At 30.1% G+C, this 6,343-nt stretch overlaps 1 non-coding gene across 1 annotated transcript; it reads right to left on the reverse strand.

Annotated features, from left to right (window-relative positions):
* Positions 1-5,067: 5,067 nt before the first annotated feature.
* Trnat-ugu lies at positions 5,068-5,138 on the reverse strand. The gene has a single exon. It is a non-coding gene; the product is annotated as a tRNA-Thr (tRNA).
* Between the last annotated feature and the right edge of the window lie 1,205 nt (positions 5,139-6,343).

A 6,343-nucleotide genomic window follows, 5' to 3' on the forward strand; every position in this document is an offset into this window, starting at 1 on the left:
TTTATATCGATTGCTATTTGTCGTCATTCAAATATATCAAACTATATAATTTATTATACTAACGTGATAAAAAAGCCGGGTTACGGTGTTCGTAAGTTTTTAGTTAAAATCCACACATTGTTTGCGACTCTTGAATAGCTTCGCTTTTTGCGGTTTAATAAGAATGTTATTTATTTCAGATTCGAGGGAATAATGTTGAAGGGATAATACAACCCATGTTACGTTTATTGTGAAAATGGGTTTTAAACCATCCCAACTTTGAAACTTTAATTATCTCAGTGTTATGACGTTTGGATCACCAAACATAATGAATGAATTTAAGGATTAGTGCATCACACAGTAACAGATAAAAATAAAAATGGATAATGTACTTTTTTTTTATGCCCCTTTCGCAGAAAAATAAAAACTTTAAAAACTATTAAATAAATTTAGGCTAGTTTATTTTTTAAAAATGATTAAGTACTAATATTATCAATAAAATGAGATTCTTATGAGATTATTCCGTTATGAAAATCGAGTTAGATAATAAAATGTAAAAGTAATGTTTGGATCATGTAGAAAGCAATGTAATATTCAAAGCTTTGTACTATATGTATTTATTACCACAGTACCAAATATAATTGCAAAATATATGCAGAAAGTAGATAATTGTGACTTGGAATCTTGGGCATTTTTAAGTGTTTAGATTAGGTTTTTAAATGTTAAAATAAACAACCTTTAGACCAGAACCTGTTTAGTAAGGGAATAAGGAACTAATCAATAGAGCAAAACAATTATGATATATATATATTATATATAATATTATATATATAGTTATATATATATATACTGAGAAGACGTATATTATTCAAAACCGATACCCCAATCCAATTTCCAGTGCAGTAGCATTTAATATAAAAAGATGAATATTGTTTAAATATCAGTCGCATAACAGTAACCCAGTGTATACAAACCAAATCACTTATTGTAGTCTTGAACAATTTATATAACCACACGAAATGAAAACAGTCCTTAGGTTTAATACATAAACATTATTATCAGTCGCCAATGTAATAACTAGTTGCATTGTCCTCAGTTATACAGGATATCATAGCTGTATGATAAACTACGGTGTTATTCATTCATATATTTAGCTATTATCATTATTTATGTATGTATATATAGTTAATGGTTTTGTTACCCCTCCTATGAAATTCATGAGTCATAAATAAAGGTACAATCTGCCTTAACCGGAAAAATATTTTTATGGAGAGACTCTGAAAAAATCAAAAGGGTTTAGGGCGTTTTAATTCGCAATTACGGAAGCTAGTGTACCACCGCACGCAACGTTGTCGCACCACAGCAGGCTACCGATAGATCATTTCTCATTTTCAAGATATCCTGCGTACAGAGGTATTTGTAGATAGGGACGCAATCAGATAGAAAAGAAAATTCACAACGTTCACTCAGCACAGCTGAACCTCATGGAGAGACGTGCACCATCATTGAACTCTATTTTGTCTATGTACAAATAAAACTAACACTACTGAGTATCGAAGGAAACCGATGGAATGTAACGAAGTCTTACCAACCAATCTATCAAATACTACATGATGAATTGTTGTTTTATTTCAGTCAAAGCTGATTTACAAATTTGTCTGTGTTATGATTTTCTCCTTGCTACACCCCTAGGACCAATTAAAAAAATGTTCGCTATTGCTCAGCAAAATATAATAGAGTGACATGCACCATCATCTAACCCAATATTCCTTGTATAGAAATAAAGCTTCGAGCAAAGTTTCAAGAGTACAAGTCCCTGTTAAATTTTCTAGGTATCGTACGGAAAGAAAGACATAGAAATATATTTTTTTTTATCTTCTCGAGTAATACAGGGAAATCCGACCCACAAAATCGATACGATTGGTTTTTTTGTGTTCGATGTTTTCACTTTTTAGTTTAATTAAATGAAAATACTGCATAAATTGTGTTACACCAGTTTTAAATAATTTGTATTTTTTAGAAATCCATTAAAACTGGTTCTGTAATTTAATAACTACCACTGGACGAATACAAAAGGACCATATCGATATAATTACTTGTATAATGTCTTCTTTTCTAGAAAGTAGGTAAACATTTCACTCAAATCAATATTAACTACAATGATAACGTATCAAATCGGATAAAAAAAACCATGGATTCTATAATACAGTTAGTTAAAGAAAAACGTCTTTTCAATACTTAAAATACTGATATAGATATACGTAATCGTTGCGATTGCCAGGAAACTAACCACAAGCATGTGGAAACATTACTACTTATTGAGAAACAGGGTTTTATAGCTTGGAATACAAAGAAGTTTGCCAGTTTTATTACTCTTCCGCCTTGTAGCTAACAGTTTTAGATCTTATTAAAATTTTACCAACACAAACAAGTACTTACAAGTAGACAATATTCTACAAAATAAACAATATACCAATATCACTACTCAAATTAGATATCAATATTCCATCAACATATGGGTATACAATTTCTGATATTTACTTATAAATACAAATCTAACACTATACCTTAAAGTGCAGTAATATGAACTGAACCGTTTAGTTCCAAAGTTTAAACAAGCAGGAGTTATTAAAACGGAGGTACTAATTAGTAGAAAGAACGTTGTAGAAATATATATAATAGGAGAAATAAACTACGTTAAGATTTATAAAATGACAGGAAAAGTATAAGTTGTAGAAATAACTTTGTTTCGAAATCTAAGTGATTGTAACAAACGATAAACATTTCGTAGATATAACTACGACTGTCCAGGAAAACTAAAAATATATCTACGGGTGGATACAACTTATATATATAGTATAGTATAAAATATATATATAATGACAGGAAATTTTAAAATTTACTACTATTTAAATTTAAATTCAATTAAACATGAAAAAATAACCAGAAACACAAAAAAACCACATATATTTTATAAAATTACAGTAAATGTATAAATGTACTGTACTTATATCTGCATTTAAATAAAAAATAACGTATCATTTCCCTTTTGTTTACTACGTCGCTTTGTTGCTATGTTCTTGTGAACCTCTATACCCTCTTCCTCAACAAATCCGACTTCATCCACACCCTCATCAAAATCCTGAAATGTGGGTCTTCGAAGTGCCTTGAAACATTGTGCAGCACAGCAGACTACTAAATTTGGGTACTCTCTCTAACGGCACTCGTATTGTGTTTTACAGGTATTGGTAATTTTCTTCTTGGGGTGCCCGAACACTCTTTCTACTATCACTCTTTCTTTAGCATGAATGCGATTTAATCTGTACTGATTATTGCCTTAAGGTGGTTTCGATGTGTGATTTATTATGGAGAGATACTGTATCCAAAATCGCCCAATCAAACAAGCAGAGCATCATATTGAGAAATTATGTCCATAACATGACTTCCTCTCCAAATTCTGATGTCGATGTACATACACGATGCCTGAAAATTCATTGCTGGCGTAGCCCCTAACGATTTTATGTAATTCATTTCCAAACATTGATGGTTCTTATTTTAGTTCAACGTGGGTGCAGTCTGATGCTTTCTATAACAGTTAGCAAATTAAAAATCGCCTTTGCCACATCTATTTTGCATTGTTTATTTCTTGAACTGTCATGGGAAAGTTAATCCAGTTCTTAGTTTTTATCCATGATACAATAACTCACGTGTTTTGATGCCCGTCCTCAAATTCCAAAATAATTATAATTATAGCAGAGTAGTTGTTTCTCACACCAAAAGCGAAGATGCAACTTCCCATCTGGAAAACTGTAGAAACAACTACGGAGGTTGTTATAATTATTTTTTTTATCACTCGAAAGGAAGTTATAATTTAAGAAAACCGAAGTGGTAGCTATAACAACTTTTTAATCTCTACATCACGTAATTCTACAATACTGAGCGTTTTCTTACAGGAACGATATTTACAGGAAATAGTTGGTTATCATGCACAAGCATTTTCTTTTAGCGGAAAGACAAAAAAAAAAACAATGTTGCCGAAATATATCCATTCTTGTTAACTTTGCCGTAAATCAGTATCATGTCCGTATACTCTTCAAACGAATACATACCATTTACATTATCTGCCATTATTTACTAAGATAATTACATACACTTTTATAAAAAATATTTAATAAAATATTTTTAAAATAAATATTTAATAAAATATTTTATACACTTGTATAAAATATTTCCAAATAATCACAGGATCTCACAAAATACAATCTTCACACGCCACAATACAAAAACCTCCATAAAAGGTTATTCAAATATTACTTCATGAACTTAATTGTTGATCAGCTGATATTGCCAACCTTTGCAAAGAAAATATGACGATAAAAAGTGTTGAATAAATGATCCGCTGTTACTCACAACCTACACATTAGTTAATATTTTATGCAGATAAGAATATGCATTTTTGTGCGTCTGTTTTATTTTTAAATAAAGCTAAATTTTCAATACCTATTATTAATTTTTTTCCTAAGTAATTCACATGAATCTTTTCAGAATTAAATGTTCTACAAATCTGTTTAAGAAAAAAATGACCTTTATTTAACATTTAATGGAAGTAATCTTACGTTAAACACAAAAATGTGTTATTTTCTTTGCACCAATTCTTGTGTTTTACGTAAGATATCTCTGAAAGTATTGCATTTACAGCTCTGGGACGAATTTTAATAAATTTTTCAGATATAAAAACATAAAAAACAATCGTATTTGTATCTTTGTAACTACCTTTACCATTTTTATACGGCCTGACTTCACCAAGGGTTCTGAAATCCGGGCGAAATCTTTCGCTAGGCGTAACTCGCTAACGAAGCGTTTCCGGGCATATGGTTATATGAACTTTTTTACTTGTTTTTAGCTATAGAATAAGCTCTCGAGAGATTGCCGTTTAGTTTTGAATCACCCTGTATATATATATATATATATATATATATATATATATATATATATATATATACATACATATATATATATATTCATTAAATTTGTGTAAGTGTCAATAGCCTAATTTAATTTCAATAATCATTGAATCACAAAAAGTACTTGCTCCGCCGGGACTCGAACCCGGATCTCTCACTTACAGGGTGAATGTGCTACCATTACACCACAGAGCCCTTACTTTTTACGATTCAATTATTTTGTATTTGGCTGTTTCTGTCACATATGCGTTTAAATAAGCAAACTAACATATGATCGGAAGACCAAACACCTGTCAAATGACTTTTATTTATATTCATTCAATTTGTATAAGTGGCAATAGCCTAATTTAATTTCAGTAAACATTGAATCACAAAAGGTACTTGCTCCGCCGGGACAACATATATATAGTTTTTATGTTTGTACTAATTTCCAGGGAGACAGGGTTTCTGTTCCTTAAATAACATTTTCATAAAATATTAAATAATATAAGGACAGTAAATCTAAGATTGAAAATTAAGCCAGTTATCGAAAAAAATGTAACAGGTTCTACACCCTGATTAGAGCATAATTGTGCTTATTATTTCTTTTACAAAATGTTTTTCGAAAACAAAAACATCGGGCCAACGGTTTATTGCACATGATATTGAAAAGGGATATTTATATTGTATTATTATTACTTATTATTGCTTATAAGCGGTCGTTTATTCTCTTAACAATAACAATTTCGTACACACAAAATATGACATTCAGCCTGGATTAGTTTTAAATAAATACTGTGAGTGTTATGCGGCAAATGTGAATATTAATTACATTATGATATATTTTTTAATTTAGCTAGAATATGTATTTGGAAGCTTTTATCCCAAATCTAAAGCAAATGTAGGGAACATACGAAGGTATAATAACAGGTCTTCTTGGAAGTTTATGAGTTTCAAAACCGCGAATGTTTACATATACAACAATAACTTATAATATTTTATTTCATTACAATATTTGGCACAGTGTCGTTAACAGCCTTTACTAATAAACTATGAATCAAGCAAACCACAATTTCGATATTACTCAATTTACTCATAAAACTGTACATCTACTTAACATTTTAGTACATCCACATACACACAATTACTTTTATAACTAAAACTGTATTTATCACTCAATCATTTAATCACTAGGCATCACGATTTTTACTACATCGTCGTGTATACTCGTGTCAAAATGTAAGAAATATAGTCTAAAACACTGAGTTTGAAAAAGCATTTCCGTAAAATAATCCGTGCAGACTTTGAAAAAAAAAACAAGTCGAAGATCTAAAAATAAATACACAACAACAAAAAAACATTTTGGATATGACCTATTTACATTTATCGTGTATGAGATTGTAGGTTAATGTAACAACGTG

Source organism: Homalodisca vitripennis, unplaced genomic scaffold, assembly GCF_021130785.1.
Source record: "Homalodisca vitripennis isolate AUS2020 unplaced genomic scaffold, UT_GWSS_2.1 ScUCBcl_11039;HRSCAF=20157, whole genome shotgun sequence".
In the NCBI taxonomy this organism is placed as follows: domain Eukaryota; kingdom Metazoa; phylum Arthropoda; class Insecta; order Hemiptera; family Cicadellidae; genus Homalodisca; species Homalodisca vitripennis.